This window comes from Ascaphus truei (genome assembly GCF_040206685.1).
Source record: "Ascaphus truei isolate aAscTru1 chromosome 23 unlocalized genomic scaffold, aAscTru1.hap1 SUPER_23_unloc_1, whole genome shotgun sequence".
In the NCBI taxonomy this organism is placed as follows: domain Eukaryota; kingdom Metazoa; phylum Chordata; class Amphibia; order Anura; family Ascaphidae; genus Ascaphus; species Ascaphus truei.
Window position 1 is genome coordinate 354,722 of NW_027453862.1, and position 23,036 is coordinate 377,757.

Genomic DNA, 23,036 nt, shown 5'->3' on the forward strand with positions numbered 1-23,036 from the left:
TGTTCCCCCCACGCGCTCTGGACACTATATACTGCCTGGGATCGGGCACGCAGTTTGGGGGATTATTAAGCGTGTGTTCCCCCACGCGCTCAGGACACTATATACTGCCTGGGATCGGTCACACAGTTTGGGGGATTATTAAGCGTGTGTTCCCCCCACGTGCTCAGGACACTATATACTGCCTGGGATCGGTCACACAGTTTGGGGGATTATTAAGCGTGTGTTCCCCCCACGTGCTCAGGACACTATATACTGCCTGGGATCGGTCACACAGTTTGGTGGATTATTAAGCGTGTGTTCCCCCCACGCGCTCAGGACACTATATACTGCCTGGGATCGGCACACAGTTTGGGGGATTATTAAGCGTGTGTTCCCCCCACGTGCTCAGGACACTATATACTGCCTGGGATCGGTCACACAGTTTGGGAGATTATTAAGCGTGTGTTCCCCCCACGCGCTCAGGACACTATATACTGCCTGGGATCGGCACACAGTTTGGGAAATTATTAAGCGTGTGTTCCCCCCACGCGCTCAGGGCACTATATACTGCCTGGGATCGGGCACACAGTTTGGGTGATTAGTAAGCGTGTGTTCCCCCCACGTGCTCAGGACACTATATACTGCCTGGGATCGGCACACAGTTTGGGTGATTAGTAAGCGTGTGTTCCCCCCACGTGCTCAGGACACTATATACTGCCTGGGATCGGTCACACAGTTTGGGGGATTATTAAGCGTGTGTTCCCCCCACGCGCTCAGGACACTATATACTGCCCGGGATTGATCACACAGTTTGGGGGATTATTAAGCGTGTGTTCCCCCCACGCGCTCAGGACACTATACTGTATACTGCCTGGGATCGGCACACAGTTTGGGGGATTATTAAGCGTGTGTTCCCCCCACGCGCTCAGGACACTATATACTGCCTGGGATCGGCACACAGTTTGGGTGATTAGTAAGCGTGTGTTCCCCCCACGCGCTCAGGACAATATATACTGCCTGGGATCGGTCACACAGTTTGGGGGATTATTATGCGTGTGTTCCCCCCACGCGCTCAGGACGCTATATACTGCCTGGGATCGGTCACACAGTTTTTAGGATTATTAAGCGTGTGTTCCCCCCGCACGCTCAGGACACTATATACTGCCTGAGATCGGTCACACAGTTTGGGGGATTATTAAACGTGTGTTCCCCCCACGCGCTCAGGACACTATATACTGCCTGGGATCGGTCACACAGTTTGGGGAATTATTAAGCGTGTGTTCCCCCCACGTGCTCAGGACACTATATACTGCCTGGGATCGGTCACACAGTTTGGGGGATTATTAAACGTGTGTTTCCCCCACGTGCTCAGGACTCTATATACTGCCTGGGATCAGTCACACAGTTTGGGGGATTATTAAGCGTGTGTTCCCCCCACGCGCTCAGGACACTATATACTGCCTGGGATCGGTCACACTGTTTGGGGGATTATTAAGCGTGTGTTCCCCCCCACACGCTCAGGACACAATATACTGCCTGGGATCGGTCACACAGTTTGGGGGATTATTAAGCGTGTGTTCCCCCCACACACTCAGGACACTATATACTGCCTGTGATCGGTCACACAGTTTGGGGGATTATTAAGCGTGTGTTCCCCCCACACACTCAGGACACTATATACTGCCTGGGATCGGTCACACAGTTTGGGGGATTATTAAGCGTGTGTTCCCCCCACGCGCTCAGGACACAATATACTGCCTGGGATCGGTCACACAGTTTGGGGGATTATTAAGCGTGTGTTCCCCCCATGCGCTCAGGACACTATATACTGCCTGGGATCGGTCACACAGTTTGGGGGATTATTAAGCGTGTGTTCCCCCCACGCGCTCAGGACACTATATACTGCCTGGGATCGGTCACACAGTTTGGGGGATTATTAAGCGTGTGTTCCCCCCACGCGCTCAGGACACTATATACTGCCTGGGATCGGGCACACAGTTTGGGGGATTATTAAGCGTGTGTTCTCCCCACGCGCTCAGGACACTATATACTGCCTGGGATCGGGCACACAGTTTGGGGGATTATTAAGCGTGTGTTCCCCCCACGCGCTCAGGACACTATATACTGCCTGGGATCAGTCACACAGTTTGTGGGATTATTAAGCGTGTGTTCCCCCCACACGCTCAGGACACTATATACTGCCTGGAATCGGGCACACAGTTTGGGGGGTTAATAAGCGTGTGTTCCCCCCACGTGCTCAGGACACTATATACTGCCTGGGATCGGGCACACAGTTTGGGGGATTATTAAGCGTGTGTTCCCCCCACGCGTTCAGGACGCTATATACTGCCTGGGATCGGTCACACAGTTTGGGGGATTATTAAGCGTGTGTTCCCCCCACGCGCTCAGGACACTATATACTGCCTGGGATCGGGCACGCAGTTTGGGGGATTATTAAGCGTGTGTTCCCCCACGCGCTCAGGACACTATATACTGCCTGGGATCGGTCACACAGTTTGGGGGATTATTAAGCGTGTGTTCCCCCCACGCGCTCAGGACACTATATACTGCCTGGGATCGGTCACACAGTTTGGGGGATTATTAAGCGTGTGTTCCCCCCACGCGGTCAGGACGCTATATACTGCCCGGGATCGGGCACACACGTTCTGTTGCCGATAGTCTGATGAGTCGGCGACAAGATTTATTCATTAGGGCCTCAAATATTTCTTAGGAGGGGAAGAGCATAGTGTAATTAAGATTAGGAACCTATGGTATAGAACATTTCTTTATGAAGTTGGTAATCAGCTATATTACCAACCAACGAAAGACTCCCCTTGCGTAGGTTTTCTATATGAGGACGATAGAAGAACCTGCTATTGTTTGGGATTTTTACAGCCAGTAACACCCCATTTGTGGTGTTATTACACAGCACTGCATGGTACTATATCCTACTCAGAGGCGCTTACCTATTTCCAACTACTCTCTATCAGACATACTGGTCTTGGTTGTGGTTAAGGGGAAGTTACTGAGGGGTGCGACTTTATTAAAATGCGTGTTCAGCACTCAGGAAGTAAACCCTCTATATGGTTTCATTCCTGTTTTATTCACCTTTCCCATATATGCTCATTGTGGGTAGCAGAGCGTTGGCTGACTGAGCACTTAACACATAGACACAGTCGTGTGAAAAAGAAAGTACACCCTCTGAGTTCCATGGTGTTACATATCAGGGAATAATAACAATCATCTGTTCCTTAGCAGGTCTTAAACTTAGGTAAATACAACCTCAGATGAACAACAACACATGACATATTACACCGTGTCATGATTTATTTAACACAAATAAAGCCAAAATGGAGAAGCCATGCAACAAGACAATGATCCCAAGCACACCGGCAAATCTACAACAGAATGGCTGAAAAAGAAAAGAATCAAGGTGTTGCAATGGCCCAGTCAGAGTCCAGACCTCAACCCGATTGAAATGCTGTGTCTGGACCTTAAGAGAGCTGTGCATAAAGAAATGCCCACACACCTCAATGAACTGAAGCAACGTTGTAAAGAAGAGTGGGCCAAAATTCCTCCACAACGATGTGAGAGACTGATAAAGTCATACAGAAAACGATTACTTCAAGTTATTGCTGCTAAAGGTGGTTCTACAAGTTATTGAATCATAAGGTGTACTTAGTTTTTCACACATGGCTTCTCCATTTTGGCTTTATTTTTGTTAAATAAATCATGACACGGTGTAATATGTCATGTGTTGTTGTTCATCTGAGGTTGTATTTACCTACTTTTAAGACCTGCTAAGGATAGGGTGACCTGATGTCCCGATTTAGCTGGGACAGTCCCGTTTTTTTAAGGTCTGTCCAGGCTGCCCGACATACAGCATGGCCCCGCTTCTCGGCGCTTCCCTTTTCGGCGATCCGCTGATACGGCGGCACCGAGAAGGGGGCCGCCATGTTGAATCTGAAATCGCACATGCGCAGAACGGGCGGGTGCGCCCGGCGCGCATGCGCAGACCGCAGTTTGCGCGCGCAGAGCATAGGTCGCACATGCGCAGAACGGCGAAAATGCCGGTTTGCTCATGCGCAGCACTGAAAATCCAGCGATTTTCACTATACGCAGGGCCTTTGGAACGGAACACGCCGTATACCCGGGGCCCTCATGTACAGTACTTTAAAATGTCCCGGTTTTTTGTGGTTGTCCCGGCTTTGACCAGAGAAGGTGGGGGCAGCAGAGAGCAGAGAATGCAGGGAGGAGAGCAGAGGCCGGTCTGACTGCAGCTGCAGAGGTTGGGGGCGGGGTTAGCTGCAGAGGGTGGGGGCGGGGTTAGCTGCAGAGGGTGTGGGCTGGGTTAGTGACAGCGGAGCCTCAGCAGTGAGAACCGGAAGTGAGGTGGCTCCCCCCCAACCAAGATGGCTCCCTCCCCCCAACCTCCACAAGATCTAGGACACACACCCCCTGCAGCTGCTCCTCAGTGCAGGGTCAGTGTCTCAGTGCAGGGTCAGTGTCTCAGTGCAGGGTCAGTGTGTCAGTGCAGGGTCAGTGTGTCAGTGCAGGGTCAGTGTGTCAGTGCAGGGTCAGTGTGTCAGTGCAGGGTCAGTGTCTCTGTGCAGGGTCAATGTCTCAGTGCAGGGTCAGTGTGTGTCAGTGCAGGGTCAGTGCAGGGTCAGTGTGTCAGTGCAGGGTCAGTGTCTCAGTGCAGGGTCAGTGTGTGTCAGTGCAGGGTCAGTGTGTGTCAGTGCAGGTTCAGTGCAGGGTCAGTGTCTCAGTGCAGGGTCAGTGTCTCAGTGCAGGGTCAGTGTGTCAGTGCAGGGTCAGTGTGTGTCAGTGCAGGGTCAGTGTGTGTCAGTGCAGGTTCAGTGCAGGGTCAGTGTCTCAGTGCAGGGTCAGTGTCTCAGTGCAGGGTCAGTGTCTCAGTGCAGGGTCAGTGTGTCAGTGCAGGGTCAGTGTGTCAGTGCAGGGTCAGTGTGTCAGTGCAGGGTCAGTGTGTCAGTGCAGGGTCAGTGTGTCAGTGCAGGGTCAGTGTGTCAGTGCAGGGTCAGTGTGTCAGTGCAGGGTCAGTGTCTCAGTGCAGGGTCAGTGTGTCAGCGCAGGGTCAGTGTGTCAGCGCAGGGTCAGTGTGTCAGCGCAGGGTCAGTGTGTCAGCGCAGGGTCAGTGTGTCAGTGCAGGGTCAGTGTGTCAGTGCAGGGTCAGTGTGTCAGTGCAGGGTCAGTGTGTCAGTGCAGGGTCAGTGTGTCAGTGCAGGGTCAGTGTCTCAGTGCAGGGTCAGTGTCTCAGTGCAGGGTCAGTGTGTCAGTGCAGGGTCAGTGTCTCAGTGCAGGGTCTGTGTGTCAGTGCAGGGTCAGTGTCTCAATGCAGGGTCAGTGTCAGTGCATGGTCAGTGTGTCTGTGCAGGGTCAGTGTGTGTCTGTGCAGTGTCAGTGTGTGTCTGTGCAGGGTCAGTGTGTGTCTGTGCAGGGTCAGTGTGTGTCTGTGCAGGGTCAGTGTGTGTCTGTGCAGGGTCAGTGTGTATCTGCGCAGGGTCAGTGTGTGTCTGTGCAGGGTCAGTGTGTGTCTGTGCAGGGTCAGTGTGTCAAGGTCAGTGTGTGTCTGTGCAGGGTCAGTGTGTGTCTGGGCAGGGTCAGTGTGTCAGTGTGTGTCTGGGCAGGGTCAGTGTGTCAGGTCAGTGTGTGCCTGTGCAGAGTCAGTGTGTCTGGGCAGGGTCAGTTTGTCAGGGTCAGTGTGTCTTTGCAGGGTCAGTGTCTCAGTGTCAGTGTGTGTCTGTGCAGGGTCAGTGTGTCTGTGCATTGTCAGTGTCTCAGTGCAGGGTCAGTGTGTCAGGGTCAGTGTGTGTCTGTGCAGGGTCAGTGTCTATGCAGTGTGTGTCTGTGCAGGGTCAGGATCTGTGCAGGGTCAGGGTCTGTGCAGGGTCTGGGTCTGTGCAGGGTCTGGGTCTGTGCAGGGGCAGGGTCTGTGCAGGTCTGGGTCTGTGCAGGGGCAGGGTCTGTGCAGGGGCAGAGTCTGTGCAGGGTCTGGGTCTGTGCAGGCTCTGTGTAAGGTCAGGGTCTGTGTAGGGTCAGGGTCTGTGTAGGGTCAGGGTCTGTGTAAGGTCAGGGTCTGTGTAGGGTCAGGGTCTGTGTAGGGTCAGGGTCTGTGTAGGGTCAGGGTCTGTGTAGGGTCAGGGTCTGTGTAGGGTCAGGGTCTGTGTAGGGTCAGGATCTGTGCAGGAGCAGGGTCTGTGCAGGGTCAGTGGCTGTGCAGGGTCAGTGGCTGTGCAGGAGCAGGATCTGTGCAGGAGCAGGGGCTGTGCAGGGTCAGTGGCTGTGCAGGGTCAGTGGCTGTGCAGGAGCAGGATCTGTGCAGGGTCAGTGGCTGTGCAGGGTCAGTGGCTGTGCAGGAGCAGGGGCTGTGCAGGAGCAGGGTCTGTGCAGGGTCAGTGGCTGTGCAGGGTCAGTGGCTGTGCAGGAGCAGGATCTGTGCAGGAGCAGGGGCTGTGCAGGGTCAGTGGCTGTGCAGGGTCAGTGGCTGTGCAGGAGCAGGGGCTGTGCAGGGTCAGTGGCTGTGCAGGGTCAGTGGCTGTGCAGGAGCAGGGGCTGTGCAGGAGCAGGGGCTGTGCAGGGTCAGTGGCTGTGCAGGGTCAGTGGCTGTGCAGGAGCAGGGGCTGTGCAGGGTCAGTGGCTGTGCAGGGTCAGGGTCAGTGGCTGTGCAGGGTCAGGGTCAGTGGCTGTGTAGGGTTAGTGGCTGTGTAGGGTCAGTGGCTGTGCAGGGTCAGTGGCTGTGCAGGAGCAGGGGCTGTGCAAGGTCAGGGTCAGTGGCTGTGCAGGGTCAGGGTCTGTGTCAGTGGCTGTGCAGGGTCAGGGTCAGTGGCTGTGCAGGGTCAGGGTCAGTGGCTCTGCAGGGTCTGTGCAGGGTCTGTGTCAGTGGCTGTGCGGGTCAGTGGCTGTGCAGGTCAGTGGCTGTGTGAGTGTCTGCACAGGTCAGTTGCTGTGTGTCTGTGCAGGTCAGAGAGAGAATGGGGGGGGGGGGTAGCGAGAATGGAGAAGGGTGGAGAAAGAATGGTCAGGGGAGAGAGAGAATAGAGGAGGGGATTGAGAGAGAGAAAATGGAGGTGCGGAGGAAGAGAGTGAATGTGGGGAAGGGAGAGAATTGGGACAGAAGGGAGGGAGAATGGGGGGAGGAAGGGAGTAAAACTGGGGGGGGGAAGGGAGGGAGAGAGACTGGTGCGGTGAGAGAAAAAAGGGGGGGAGGGATAGAGGAAATGGGGGAGGGATAGAGGAAATGGGGGAGAAGGTAGCGAGAGAATGGGAAGAGGTAGAATGAATAATACAGCATCAATGTTGACACTATTAGATATCATTATAATATTCATTGTTTTAATAATGCAATTTGTTGTATTAATACATTTTTTTATGTGTCCCGGTTTTTCATTTTCAAAATCTGGTCACCCTAGCTAAGGAACAGATGATCGTTATTATGTCCTGATGTGTAAAACCTCAGAATTCAAAGAGGGTGCACTTTCTTTTTTTTTACATAGTTACATAGTAGATGAGGTTGAAAAAAGACGTAGGTCCATCAAGTTCAACCTATGCTAAATTTAGACAACAGATACTTTATTCTATATCTATACTTACTTATTGATCCAGAGGAAGGCAAACAAAAAACCCCATTAAGGGGAAAAATTAATTCCTTCCTGACTCCAAGAATTGGCAATCGGATTAATCCCTGGATCAACATCCTTCCCATGTATACTTATTTGGTATATCCCTGTATACCTTTCCCATCTAAAAAGATGTCCAACCTTTTTTTGAACAAATCTATTGTATCTGCCATCACAGTCTCCATGGGTAATGAATCCCACACTGTAACTGCCCTTACTGTAAAGAACCCTTTCCTTTGTTGCTGGTGAAATTTCCTTTCCTCCAACCTTAAGGGATGCCCCCGAGTCCTTTGTACTGCCCATGGGATGAATAGTTCTTTTGAAAGCTCCTTGTATTGTCCCTGAATATATTTGTATATAGTTATCATATCCCCTCTTAGACGCCTCTTTTCTCATGTAAATAAATCTAATTTAGCTAGCCTCTCCTCATAAGTTAGATTGTCCATCCCCTTTATTAATTTGGTGGCTCTTCTCTGCACTCTCTCTAGTTCCACAATGTCTTTTCTTAGGATTGGTGCCCAAAATTGTACTCCATATTCAAGGTGTGGTCTTACTAATGTTTTGTAAAGGGGCATAATTATGTTTACTTCCCTTCCATCCATTGCCCATTTGATGCGAGATAAGATCTTGTTTGCCTTTGCAGCTACTGCGTGACATTGGGCACTATTGCTAAGCCTGCTGTCTACAAGCACTCCTAAATCCTTCTCGATCAAGGATTCCCCCAATATATCCCCATTTCATTTGTAAGTCGCCTTCTTATTCTTGCATCCCAAATGCATAACCTTACATTTATCTGTATTAAACCTCATTTGCCATTTACCTACCCACGTTTCCAGTCTCTCCAAGTCCTTCTGAAGAGAAAATACATCCTGCTCTGATTCTATTACCTTACACAATTTAGTATCATCAACAAAGATGGAGACTTTGCTCTCAATCCCAACCTCAAGGTCATTAATAAACAAGTTAAAAAGCAGGGGTCCCAGTACCGATCCCTGAGGTACTCCACTCACGACTTTAGCCCAACCTGAAAAAGTTCCATTTATGATAACCCTCTGTTGTCTGTCCTTTAACCAGTTTTCAATCCAGGTGCATATATTATTACTGAGTCCAATTTTCTTTATTTTGTACACCAACCTCTTGTGTGAAACCGTATCAAAAGCCTTTGCAAAATCTAAGTAGACCACATCAACTGCATTACCCTGGTCTAAATTCCTACTTACCTCCTCAAAGAAACAAATAAGGTTAGTTTGGCAAGATCTATCCTTCATAAATCCATGCTGACTATTACTAATCATTTTGTTTTCCATTAGGTATGCCTGAATATTATCCCGTATTAAACCTTCAAGTAGTTTCCCTACTATTGAAGTCAGGCTTACAGGTCTGTAATTCCCCGGGTGTGATCTAGCTCCCTTTTTAAATATAGGCACCACATCTGCTTTACGCTAATCTTGTGGTACTGAGCCTGTGGAAATGGAGTCCTTGGATATTAAATATAATGGTTTTGCTATTACTGAGCTTAACTCCTTGAGAACTCTTGGATGCATGCCATCGGGGCCAGGTGCCTTATTTACTTTCATTTTTTCTAGTCGCTTATAAACTTCTTCCTCAGTTAACCAATTGGTCATTAATATGGAGGTTGTGGCTTCCTCCTGCGGCACTACTATTGAACTTGATTCTTCCCTGGTAAACACAGAGGCAAAGAATTTGTTTAATACCTCAGCTTTCTCCTTATCTCCAATAATCTGCCTACCCATCTCACACTGAAAGGGTCCTATATTTTCTTTTCTCATTTTTTTCACTGTATATATTCTTTTTTTTGTTTTTCCAAACATTTTTATTAGGCTTTGTTGGGCTTACAGACATATCAATGCAGTTACAGCCTAATACAAAGATTTTTTAAAGATGTATAAAAGAACATCGCCATAGAAGGCGCGACCTCAAGAACTTATAATGGTCTGAAAATCAGAAGGCCAGATAAAGAGAAGTGGGGAGAGAGGGGGAAGTGGGGGGGGGGGGGGGGAAGTGAGGGAGGGGGGAGGGAAAGGAGGGGGGGAGGCGAAGGAAAAATCCACCCCACCCCCGTTCGCCGCGAGCTCCTCGATCCTGATTCAAGATCATCTTTTAATAAGCATATCGGAGTTGGTTGGGTTTTGATCATCGTTGGTGGGTCAGCCGGGGCTCCCGGATTTTATAGAAGCTTTCTGTCGATGGCCTAAGAAAGGCGGTCAGCCTCTCCATAAGCATAACTTTGTTTATTCTTTTCTGTTTGGTTGGGGGGGGGGGGGGGTGCCACCTTCTTCCAGGAAGGCGCTACTGCGCACCTCGCCGCTGTGAGAACGAAGATTAATTTCCATACTGGGCGGTCAATTTCCTCCATCGGCCTGCACAGTAAGTAGGTCAGTGGATCAATGGGTACTGTGAGGTCTGTGACCTCCACTGTATATATATATATATATTCTTCAGTATTGTAGGGATTGCTGTAGCTCAGTGTTCGTCCTTTCTAGTTACAGAAGAGCTTACACTCTACAATTCTCAAACCTTCACCGGGTCCCCGGATCCTGCCTGTCTGAGTCTGTGTGGGATGTAAAACAAAGATAAGGTTCGGTACCGAGCAGGAAAGCTGCTACAAAGCAAGGTCAATACGGGTCGTATGCTTTGGCTGGACCAGACAAAGAACAATAACAGCCAATTAGTGTCCCATAGAACAAGATAAGAAGAAACTCCAGGGGAGTATTGAAATGATATTATCGATGAGGAGGTGTGCAAGGTCAGGGTCTGTGCAGGGTCAGGGTCTGTGCAGGGTCTGTGCAGGGTCAGGGTCTGTGCAGAAGCAGGGTCTGTGCAGGGTCTGGGTCTGTGGCTGTGCAGGGGCAGGGTCTGTGCAGGGTCTGGGTCTGTGGCTGTGCAGGGTCAGGGTCTGTGCAGGAGCAGGGTCTGTGCAGGAGCAGGATCTGTGCAGGGTCAGTGGCTGTGCAGGGTCTGGGTCTGTGGCTGTGCAGGGGCAGGGTCTGTGCAGGGTCTGGGTCTGTGGCTGTGCAGGGGCAGGGTCTGTGCAGGGTCTGGGTCTGTGGCTGTGCAGGGTCAGGGTCTGTGCAGGAGCAGGGTCTGTGCAGGAGCAGGATCTGTGCAGGGTCAGTGGCTGTGCAGGGTCTGGGTCTGTGGCTGTGCAGGGGCAGGGTCTGTGCAGGGTCTGGGTCTGTGGCTGTGCAGGGTCAGGGTCTGTGCAGGAGCAGGGTCTGTGCAGGAGCAGGATCTGTGCAGGGTCAGTGGCTGTGCAGGGTCTGGGTCTGTGGCTGTGCAGGGTCAGGGTCTGTGCAGGGTCAGGGTCTGTGCAGGGTCAGGATCTGTGCAGGGTCAGGATCTGTGCAGGGGCTGTGGCTGTGCAGGGTCAGGGTCTGTGCAGGGTCAGGGGCTGTACAGGGTCAGTGGCTGTGCAGGGTCAGTGGCTGTGCAGGAGCAGGGTCTGTGCAGGAGCAGGGTCTGTGCAGGGTCAGTGGCTGTGCAGGAGCAGGGTCAGTGTCTGGGGCTGTGCAGGGTCAGTGGCTGTGCAGGAGCAGGGTCAGTGTCTGGGGCTGTGCAGGGTCAGTGGCTGTGCAGGAGCAGGGGCTGTGCAGGGTCGGGGTCTGTGACAGTGGCTGTGCAGGGTCAGTGGCTGTGCAGGGTCAGTGGCTGTGCAGGGTCAGTGGCTGTGCAGGGTCAGTGGCTGTGCAGGGTCAGTGGCTGTGCAGGGTTAGTGGCTGTGCAGGGTCAGTGGCTGTGCAGGGTCAGTGGCTGTGCAGGAGCAGGGTTTGTGCCGGGTCAGGGTCTGTGTCAGTGGCTGTGCAGGTCTTGCAGTGCAGATCAGTGGCTGTGCAGATCAGTCCTGTGCAGATCAGTGGCTGTGCAGAGTCAGTGGCTGTGCAGGAGCAGGGTTTGTGTCGGGTCAGGGTCTGTGTCAGTGGCTGTGCAGATCAGTGGCTGTGCAGATCAGTGGCTGTGGGGGTCAGTGGCTGTGCAGGTCTTGCTGTGCAGATCAGTGGCTGTGGGGGTCAGTAGCTGTGCGGGTCAGTGGCTGTGTGAGTGTCTGCACAGGTCAGTGGCTGTGTGTCTGTGCAGGTCAGAGAGAGAATGGGGGGGTAGGGAGAATGGAGGAGGGTGGAGACAGAATGGACGGGGGAGAGAGAATAGAGGAGGGGCTTGAGAGAGAGAGAGAATGGGGGAGTGGAGCAAGAGAGAGTGAATGGGGGGATGCGGAGAGAATAAGGGGAGGGAAGGGGGAGAATGGGGACAGAAGAGAGAGAGAATGAGGGGAGGAAGGGAGTGAAACTGGGGGGGAGGGAATGGAGAGACTGGTGAGGGTGAGAGAAAATAGGGGGGTGGGTGAGAGAAAATGGGGGAGGAGAGGGATAGAGGGAATAGGGGAGAAGGTAGAGAGAGAGAATGGGAAGAGGTAGAATGAATAATACAGCATCAGTGGTGACACTATTAGATAAATATCATTATAATATTCATTTTTTAATAATGTAATTTGTTGTATTAATAATTTTTTTTGTGTCCCGGGGGAGAGGGCAGAGAGAAGAGGGAGGGGAGAGAGGCGGGGTAGAGAGAAGTGGGGGGGAGGGAGAGAGCTACAAATGTGTGAGCTGTTGTGTAGCCTGTAACACAATGTTTTATCTCTTTAGTTGTGATGGATATATACGCGATTCTGCACATCTCATATATTTAGCCGTCTCTACATACAGGCAGTCCTCGCTTTACAGCGAATGGCTTATCCAACGCTGTGCAATGCATACCTATGTTCATTTTTACACCGCCAAAACGGCTTATCCAACGCTCTTACGACGCTTTGCAACGTTGTTTGTGTATGTGTGTATATACACACATACACAACGTTGCAAAGCGTCATAAGAGCATATACAGTGGCGGCCGACTTTAGCCTCCTGCGGCCTTTTCCTGATGGGGGCGGTTTTCGGACGTTTTGGGCGCCTGCAGGCATTTCTATTGTTTAGCGCTAAGCGCTTTCATTGTCTAGGGCTATTAGCGCTGTCAGCTGATTTCGGGCCGCGCGGAGAAGGCCCGTGAGAGTCGGAAAACATCCCCAAATTTTTTGGGGGATGTTGGAGATTAAAAGGGGCCGCGACAGTATATAATATTATACTATATAATATTATATTATACTATATAATATATTATTTATTATGTTATATTATATATATAACACAGTATATACACTATATGATTTATGTGTGTGCTGCGTATGTTATTGCCTGCGTAAAATATTTGGTGTATTTTAGCGTTAAACATGCCTTCAGGAACGGAACCTTTCATTTAAACAGCGTTCCTATGGGAAAACGCGTTTCGCTTTACAACGTTTCGCTATCCGACGCCATTTTGAGTAACGCATTGTGTCGGATAACCGAGGACTGCCTGTATTATGAAAAAGGCGACCAGATTACGTTAACCTCCAGCCAAAACACCCAGGGTCAGATCAATTTATCTCTGTTAAAGTACCAGTCCCAGCAAGATCCCACATGTTTCTTTAATAATTCAGTTCTGTAGTATTAGATAATACTTACTACACTTTTCTTTTTTAAATTCAACTCCTGTTCTGGAACCAAAGGTAAGTACTCTGGGTAATGTTTGGCCAGGCAGCGTAACTAGTTTCCTTTTACAAGCACCACAAGTTCTATAAGTTTCCGTCACTTTATTGACAAGCAGCAGATCCCAGATATACTTGTAGATGGTGCAGTGAGAGAGAGTTTGTCTGCAATAATAGTGCTTGATGGTAAGGACAAAAAAAGTAAAAACGATGCTTCTTACCAGGAACTGAGGGCTTAGGTAGTGCCTGCTGAGATTGAAAATAACTGCAGGGAAAGTGCTACTGCATTAAGGGGCAGCAGGCAGAGCTGCAAAAGGGGAAAGAGGAACAGAACTATGATTCTTGTTCCATGACAACTCCTAATGCCATTTTTAATGAGTCCTTTGATTTCTATAGCAGCTTTAGCCCGCCTCCCCAGCAGTGCAAGACATTTGTCACACTTTCCTGTTTGGGGATCATTGGTTGCCAGTGTTCCCAGCAGTCTGAGCTGCGAGCTGTAACAATAGATATGTTACCTTAGTAATATCAGGATACATTGTAGCTGCTGAGTTACGCTGACTGAAGGATAGCTTTGAAGCTGAATGGCGGCCATTTGGTAATTAGTAATTGGCATGCTCAGGTAATTAGTTTTCAATAAAGGTGATCAAAGGCGGCGTAGATTAACACAAAAAAAAGATTTAATTTACATTTTTGTTGAAGTTGCGTGGTTTGCAAATAACGTCACGTTTTAGCCATTCTTTCCCCCAAGTTTAACGGGAATCCACACCGCGAATCATGTGCAAAAGCCACGGTCATTAGCGATCTCGTTAGTACAATGACTTAAGGTGGTCGTTACTCCCATCCCGGCCCCTGAATAGGTGTTTAATTCAAGTTCAAAAAGGAGGCGAGGGAAAGAACCCTGTGTAAATAATCCGACCTAACTCCGGCCTTCCACGTACCCAGACCTAACTCCGGCCTTCCACGTACCCAGACCTAACTCCGGCCTTCCACGTACCCAGACCTAACTCCGGCCTTCCACGTACCCAGACCTAACTCCGGCCTTCCACGTACCCAGACCTAACTCCGGCCTTCCACGTACCCAGACCTAACTCCGGCCTTCCACGTACCCAGACCTAACTCCGGCCTTCCACGTACCCAGACCTAACTCCGGCCTTCCAAGTACCCAGACCTAACTCCGGCCTTCCACGTACCCAGACCTAACTCCAGCCTTCCACGTACCCAGACCTAACTCCGGCCTTCCACGTACCCAGACCTAACTCCGGCCTTCCACGTACCCAGACCTAACTCCGGCCTTCCACGTACCCAGACCTAACTCCGGCCTTCCACGTACCCAGACCTAACTCCGGCCTTCCACGTACCCAGACCTAACTCCGGCCTTCCACGTACCCAGACCTAACTCCGGCCTTCCACGTACCCAGACCTAACTCCGGCCTTCCACGTACCCAGACCTAACTCCGGCCTTCCACTTACCCAGACCTAACTCTGGCCTTCCACGTACCCAGACCTAACTCCGGCCTTCCACGTACCCAGACCTAACTCCGGCCTTCCACGTACCCAGACCTAACTCCGGCATTCCACGTACCCAGACCTAACTCCGGCCTTCCACGTACCCAGACCTAACTCCGGCCCTCCACGTACCCAGACCTAACTCCGGCCTTCCACGTACCCAGACCTAACTCCGGCCTTCCACGTACCCAGACCTAACACCGGCCTTCCACGTACCCAGATCTAATTCCGGCCTTCCACGTACCCAGACCTAACTCCGGCCTTCCACGTACCCAGACCTAACTCCGGCATTCCACGTATCCAGACCTAACTCCGGCATTCCACGTATCCAGACCTAACTCCGGCCTTCCACGTACCCAGACCTAACTCCGTCCTTCCACGTACCCAGACCTAACTCCGGCCTTCCACGTACCCAGACCTAACTCCGTCCTTCCACGTACCCAGACCTAACTCCGGCCTTCCACGTACCCAGACCTAACTCCGGCCTTCCACGTACCCAGACCTAACTCCGACCTTCCACGTACCCAGACCTAACTCCGGCCTTCCACGTACCCAGACCTAACTCCGGCCTTCCACTTACCCAGACCTAACTCCGGCCTTCCACTTACCCAGACCTAACTCCGGCCTTCCACTTACCCAGACCTAACTCCGGCCTTCCACTTACCCAGACCTAACTCCGGCCTTCCACGTACCCAGACCTAACTCCGGCATTCCACGTATCCAGACCTAACTCCGGCCTTCCACGTACCCAGACCTAACTCCGGCCTTCCACGTACCCAGACCTAACTCCGGCCTTCCACGTACCCAGACCTAACTCCGGCCTTCCTCGTACCCAGACCTAACACCGGCCTTCCACGTACCCAGATCTAATTCCGGCCTTCCACGTACCCAGACCTAACTCCGGCCTTCCACATACCCAGACCTATCTCCGGCATTCCACGTATCCAGACCTAACTCCGGCATTCCACGTATCCAGACCTAACTCCGGCCTTCCACTTACCCAGACCTAACTCCGGCCTTCCACTTACCCAGACCTAACTCCGGCCTTCCACGTACCCAGACCTAACTCCGGCATTCCACGTATCCAGACCTAACTCCGGCCTTCCACGTACCCAGACCTAACTCCGGCCTTCCACGTACCCAGACCTAACTCCGACCTTCCACGTACCCAGACCTAACTCCGGCCTTCCACGTACCCAGACCTAACTCCGGCCTTCCACTTACCCAGACCTAACTCCGGCCTTCCACTTACCCAGACCTAACTCCGGCCTTCCACTTACCCAGACCTAACTCCGGCCTTCCACGTACCCAGACCTAACTCCGGCATTCCACGTATCCAGACCTAACTCCGGCCTTCCACGTACCCAGACCTAACTCCGGCCTTCCACGTACCCAGACCTAACTCCGGCCTTCCACGTACCCAGACCTAACTCCGGCCTTCCACGTACCCAGACCTAACACCGGCCTTCCACGTACCCAGATCTAATTCCGGCCTTCCACGTACCCAGACCTAACTCCGGCCTTCCACGTACCCAGACCTAACTCCGGCATTCCACGTATCCAGACCTAACTCCGGCATTCCACGTATCCAGACCTAACTCCGGCCTTCCACGTACCAAGACCTAACTCCGGCCTTCCAGGTACCCAGACCTAACTCCGGCCTTCCAGGTACCCAGACCTAATTCCGGCCTTCCACGTACCCAGACCTAACTCCGTCCTTCCACGTACCCAGACCTAACTCCGGCCTTCCAAGTACCCAGACCTAACTCCGGCCTTCCACGTACCCAGACCTAACTCCGACCTTCCACGTACCCAGACCTAACTCCGGTCTTCCACGTACCCAGACCTAACTCCGGCCTTCCACTTACCCAGACCTAACTCCGGCCTTCCACTTACCCAGACCTAACTCCGGCCTTCCACTTACCCAGACCTAACTCCGGCCTTCCACGTACCCAGACTTAACTCCGGCATTCCACGTATCCAGACCTAACTCCGGCCTTCCATGTACCTAGACCTTGTAAAAGATATTTCAGGGTCTGGATTGGAAGTAACGCCGTGTTTAACTCTGACCTCACTGACGTCTCGTTAAGTGCCTGCGTTAACCCTAACGAAGCTACAGTATAACACCCATTATAGTAACGCTGAAAGCTGCACTCAGTGAGCTAGGTGGGTCCCCATTGGCACTGAAGTCAACTATAGAGCTGTGTGGCCCTCCCCGTTGAGTGTCAGCTCTTCAGCCCAGCCTCTTTTGTGATGTTTGGGGTTAGGCTAAAAAATGTAATCAACATAGGGGAAAAAACGAAGTAATAACCCCCCCCCAGCAAATGTCTGCTACAACATGGAAAGGCAACTCCGTAAGTCGGTGTTAGGAAAGGGAGTCCCTGCTCCCAAGAGCTTACAATCGAAGTGATATTGATGTACATCTGTGTCCCTTCTCACTGGTTAGCTACGGGTTTGTAGGGACGGGCTGTTTCCACTCCGTCGTTTCGGAGTTACGTGATCTGCTTGACTTGCATAGCTCGGCGGATCCATTTCAGCGAGGCGTATATTCAGGCTTCTCTCTGGTGTCCGGTGCGCGTTCCTGGAAATGAAGACACAGCAGGAGATTTATCAACATGCTGAACAAGCGCGCCAGAGTGTGGTGTGGACGCGTGACGCCGTTTTCGGTGCTCGCCCTCGCCTGCAGGAAAGTGCTTCATGCGCCTGATGCAAGTTGCCACCCGGTCTATCTGTGCGTCATGTACCTCCTCCCCTGTCCTATTCCCGGCGCACCACATGTGGACGCCAACGGCGCAAACGTGGAGCAGAGACTTTGATACGTTGACTCGGAGACGCAAGATGGAAATGACTCAATTTGCGTCCATTTGGCTCCAAATTTTCCGCGATACCCCAACCCCCATTATTGTCTATGCTATTATCCGCATTAACTGCGGACTGGCTTGCCCGGGCGCCAAACGAAAAAGGGAGCCGTGCGCATCCAACCCCGGCGCCATCTTCAAATGTCCGAGTCTGGCGCGGCCTAGTCAATAGCAAGGGACACTAAAAATGGCGTCGGAGCGGCGGCGGGCGCACGCGGGACTCGCAGCGGCAGCAACAGCACCGGACGTTAGCGGAGCGGGACAGGGCCCGCGGGACCTGTCCCGCATGGCCGAGTGCCCTTGTTAATGTCCCGTACTGCTCACCACACTACCCCAAATCGAAGCAAATTGCGCCATTTCCATCTTGCGTCTCCGAGTCGATGTAGCAACATCTCTGTACCATGTGGATACCTTTTTCCAGCCTCCTCTTTCAGCGCCCCCCCGACGCCACGGGGCGCCACGTGGTAACGGCAGCGCGTCACCACGTGACGATGCTGCAGGAGGAGTGGGCGCACATTTTTAGCCTGCCCGAGGCGCGCTGCTCTCTCGGTCCGGGGCTGCTTACCCGATAACGTTTCGTTAGCCTTTAGATGTATTCCGGAGTTTTCCACCAATAAGAACAAATCCTTTTCGTGGAAGCTGAGGGGGTTAAGGGCCCATTCGGTGTCTGTAACTGAGAACCAGAGCTGAACATACATTCAGTGTCAAGTGATGTGGAATATCCGGTAGTGAATTGGGGATAATGTATCTCTCCGGCATCTCGTGTACTCAACATTGCTGTGTCCCGGACACCCGCCATGGATACCTTCTGTCTGAGTCCATCAGGCAATTCTCCGTATAAACCTCGTCTCGGAGGCCGGACAGTGTTATAACTATGGGAGGATGACCTCGTCTCGGAGGCCGGACAGTGTTATAACTATGGGAGGATGACCTCGTCTCGGAGGCCGGACAGTGTTATAACTATGGGAGGATGACCTCGTCTCGGAGGCCGGAGAGTGTTATAACTATGGGAGGATGACCTCGTCTCGGAGGCCGGACAGTGTTATAACTATGGGAGGATGACCTCGTCTCGGAGGCCGGACAGTGTTATAACTATGGGAGGATGACCTCGTCTCGGAGGCCGGACAGTGTTATAACTATGGGAGGATGACCTCGTCTCGGAGGCCGGACAGTGTTATAACTATGGGAGGATGACCTCGTCTCGGAGGCCGGACAGTGTTATAACTATGGGAGGATGACCTCGTCTCAGAGGCCGGACAGTGTTATAATTATGGGAGGATGACCTCGTCTCGGAGGCCGGACAGTGTTATAACTATGGGAGGGTGACCTCGTCTCGGAGGCCGGACAGTGTTATAACTTTGGGAGGGTGACCTCGTCTCGGAGGCCGGACAGTGTTATAACTATGGGAGGATGACCTCGTCTCGGAGGCCGGACAGTGTTATAACTATGGGAGGATGACTTCGTCTCGGAGGCCGGACAGTGTTATAACTATGGGAGGATGACCTCGTCTCGGAGGCCGGACAGTGTTATAACTATGGGAGGATGACCTCGTCTCGGAGGCCGGACAGTGTTATAACTATGGGAGGATGACCTCGTCTCGGAGGCCGGACAGTGTTATAACTATAGGAGGATGACCTCGTCTCAGAGGCCGGATAGTGTTATAATTATGGGATGATGGCCTCGTCTCGGAGGCCGGACAGTGTTATAACTATGGGAGGATGACCTCGTCTCGGAGGCCGGACAGTGTTATAACTATGGGAGGGTGACCTCGTCTCGGAGGCCGGACAGTGTTATAACTATGGGAGGATGACCTCGTCTCGGAGGCCGGACAGTGTTATAACTATGGGAGGATGACCTCGTCTCGGAGGCCGGACAGTGTTATAACTATGGGAGGATGACCTCGTCTCGGAGGCCGGACAGTGTTATAACTATGGGAGGATGACCTCGTCTCGGAGGCCGGACAGTGTTATAACTATGGGAGGATGACCTCGTCTCGGAGGCCGGACAGTGTTATAACTATGGGAGGATGACCTCGTCTCGGAGGCCGGACAGTGTTATAACTATGGGAGGATGACCTCGTCTCGGAGGCCGGACAGTGTTATAACTATGGGAGGATGACCTCGTCTCATAGGCCGGACAGTGTTATAACTATGGGAGGATGACTTCGTCTCGGAGGCCGGACAGTGTTATAACTATGGGAGGATGACCTCGTCTCGGAGGCCGGACAGTGTTATAACTATGGGAGGATGACCTCGTCTCGGAGGCCGGACAGTGTTATAACTATGGGAGGGTGACCTCGTCTCGGAGGCCGGACAGTGTTATAACTATGGGAGGGTGACCTCGTCTCGGAGGCCGGACAGTGTTATAACTATGGGAGGGTGACCTCGTCTCGGAGGCCGGACAGTGTTATAACTTTGGGAGGGTGACCTCGTCTCGGAGGCCGGACAGTGTTATAACTATGGGAGGATGACCTCGTCTCGGAGGCCGGACAGTGTTATAACTATGGGAGGATGACCCCGTCTCGGAGGCCGGACAGTGTTATAACTATGGGAGGGTGACCTCGTCTCGGAGGCCGGACAGTGTTATAACTATGGGAGGGTGACCTCGTCTCGGAGGCCGGACAGTGTTATAACTATGGGAGGGTGACCTCGTCTCGGAGGCCGGACAGTGTTATAACTATGGGAGGATGACCTCGTCTCGGAGGCCGGACAGTGTTATAACTATGGGAGGACGACCTCGTCTCGGAGGCTGGACAGTGTTATAACTATGGGAGGATGACTTCGTCTCGGAGGCCGGACAGTGTTATAACTATGGGAGGATGACCTCGTCTCGGAGGCCGGACAGTGTTATAACTATGGGAGGATGACCTCGTCTCGGAGGCCGGACAGTGTTATAACTATGGGAGGATGATGTTGGTTCTTACCAAATCGTAACGCTTTATTAGAAAGCACGCATGCGTCGTGAGCGCCATAATGGGATAATATGGAGGTCTTTGGTTAATATGGCTTCCATAGTGCCAACGTTTTGCTGCGTGTCCATTACGTGCGCTAGTGGCTTCAGGCCGCGCTCTCAGATGCGCCAAGCTCCGTTCAGCTATTTCACCTACGGTTAACCCAAATGACCGTGGGTTAACCGTAACGCCTCGCCCTCGAGGGCATGACCTCGAAATAATGCACGGTGACATTAATCCGGTCGTTAGTGCTAATGAAACGCAGTGGGGGTGTTCCCCCTGATGCCCGAGAATGGGGGAGGGTGTCCGGCCGGTGACGGCAACTTGCCCATGCGGCTGAAACCCCTGCAGTCTGCTCCCCCACCTCTCTGCCGGGGGACCTGGTTGGTGCTGCCAGAAGTTGGGCCCGCGTGTCCAGCTCTGCATCAGAGAAGCCGACTGAAGCAGCGCTGTTCCACACCCCATGGTACAAGTCTCAGAGGAGGGGTGGATTGGTTGTGGAGGGGTGGAATTAATTGAGTGTGTGACTGGGATTTGAGTGTGAGGAGGTGGGGAGTGAGTGAGGGAGGGGAGAGCATGAGAGAGAGGGGGGATTGAGTGAGGGAGGTGGAAGGGGGAGGGAGGTGGGGGTTGAGTGAGGGAGGGGAGAACGTGAGAGGGAGGGGGGATGAGAGGGAGGGACGGGAGAGGGGGATTGAGTGAGAGGGAGTGAAGGAGGGAGTGTGAGAGAGATTGAGTGAGGGAGGGAGAGTGTATGGGGATTGAGTGAGAGGGAGGTGTAAGGGGGAGGGGGAGGAAAGTGGGGATTGAGTGAGGGAGGGGAGAACGTGAGAGGGAGGGGGGATGAGATGGAGGGGAAGGAATGAGGGACAGTAGATTGAGTGAGAGGGAAAGGGAATGAGAGGAAGGAGGGAGTGATAGAGGGGGGATTGAGTGAAGGAGGGAGAGTGAGAGGGAGTGGGGATGAGATGGAGATATGTGACCATGGCAACGTGGCGGCAAATAACGCCAAGAAAGGGGGGGGGGAGGAGAGGGGGACAGCCGGCAGGGGAGATTGCACTCCCCTGTGTTAGAGGTAACAGGGATTTAACGAGACTTTAGTTGGGTCGTGTTACCCCCATTCAGACCCTGAATTACTGTCCAAGTTTCTTTCTTATTTGAAGTTAACGAAACCTACTGAAGTGCTAATTTAACCTGATGTTAAGCCTACAGTATGCCCATCTGGTATACCCCTAACATCCACACCCCCAAACCTTAATGGGACCAGCTGTGCGGCTGGACCAGTCCCCACGCTATGTAACACCCCCTAACATCCGCACCCCCAAACCTTAATGGGACCAGCTGTGCGGCTGCACCAGTCCCCCGCTAACACCCCCTAACATCCACACCCCCAAACCTTAATGGGACCAGCTGTGCGGCTGCACCAATCCCCACGCTATGTAACACCCCCTAACATCCTCACCCCCAAACCTTAATGGGATCAGCTGTGCGGCTGGACCAGTCCCTCGCTATGTAACACCCCCTAACATCCACCCCCCCAAACCTTAATGGGACCATCTGTGCGGCTGCACCAGTCCCCACGCTATGTAACACCCCCTAACATCCACACCCCCAAACCTTAATAGGATTAGCTGTGCGGCTGCACCAATCCCCACGCTATGTAACACCCCCTAACATCCGCACCCCCAAACCTTAATGGGACCAGCTGTGCGGCTGCACCAGTCCCCACGCTATGTAACACCCCCTAACATCCGCACCCCCAAACCTTAATGGGACCAGCTCTGATGCTGAACCATACTCCATCCTGATGTATACTCCATCGCACAACTTTTTGTTTCAACATTACCCCATATTCCTCTAGATTGTAAGCTCTCAGGATCAGAGCCCTCATTACCTGCCTGTATATGTCTGTCCTTATTTGTTTAGCATTCTGTTAGGGTAACTTACATCTGTCTTAACCTCTCCCTGTTCTTGTTAATGTTTCGCACCCCCCCCCCTCCCCACCTTGACGGTACAGTTTTCTCTCTCTCCCTCGATCCCTCGATCCCTCGATCCCTCGATCCCTCCATTCCTCTCTCCCTTAATATGGTGTACCACGGGAGGTGGAACCCATGAGCCCGGCCCTGACACACACAGGGAAATAAGAGGGGTTACATATATATATTATGGTTTGATCAAGATTTATAAAGACTCATTGAGTGTCGATGTTTGTCTGGGATTTAAATAACCCAGCAGTAATGGCGCTGCCGTTCTCCGTATGTACCTCGGGAATCAGAGGCCCCCAAGCATGTGTCACCTCCAGGGACCCCCACCTGCCTCCCACTCATGTTAAAAATGGTTGGGCATTTAACTTGGACCTTCTTCAAGGAGGTATGAAGCTGCGGGTCCATACCAGGATAGCCTCTGACTCCCATTCATTTGAATAGAGCGCAGAGGCTACCTTGACATGTAGAATCAGCTTCAGCACCCATGGAATAGGGGACTTAGCGTGTTTTGTTGAGCGCAGTAAAGAAGCAAACATTCATTAA

The 23,036-nt window shown here is 52.2% G+C and overlaps 1 protein-coding gene across 7 annotated transcripts in view; it reads left to right on the top strand.

Moving 5' to 3' along the window:
* The window catches only part of LOC142474756 (sodium channel protein type 4 subunit alpha-like), a 173,154-nt gene that overhangs the window by 75,401 nt on the left and 74,717 nt on the right, over positions 1-23,036 (top strand). The window lies entirely within an intron of this gene.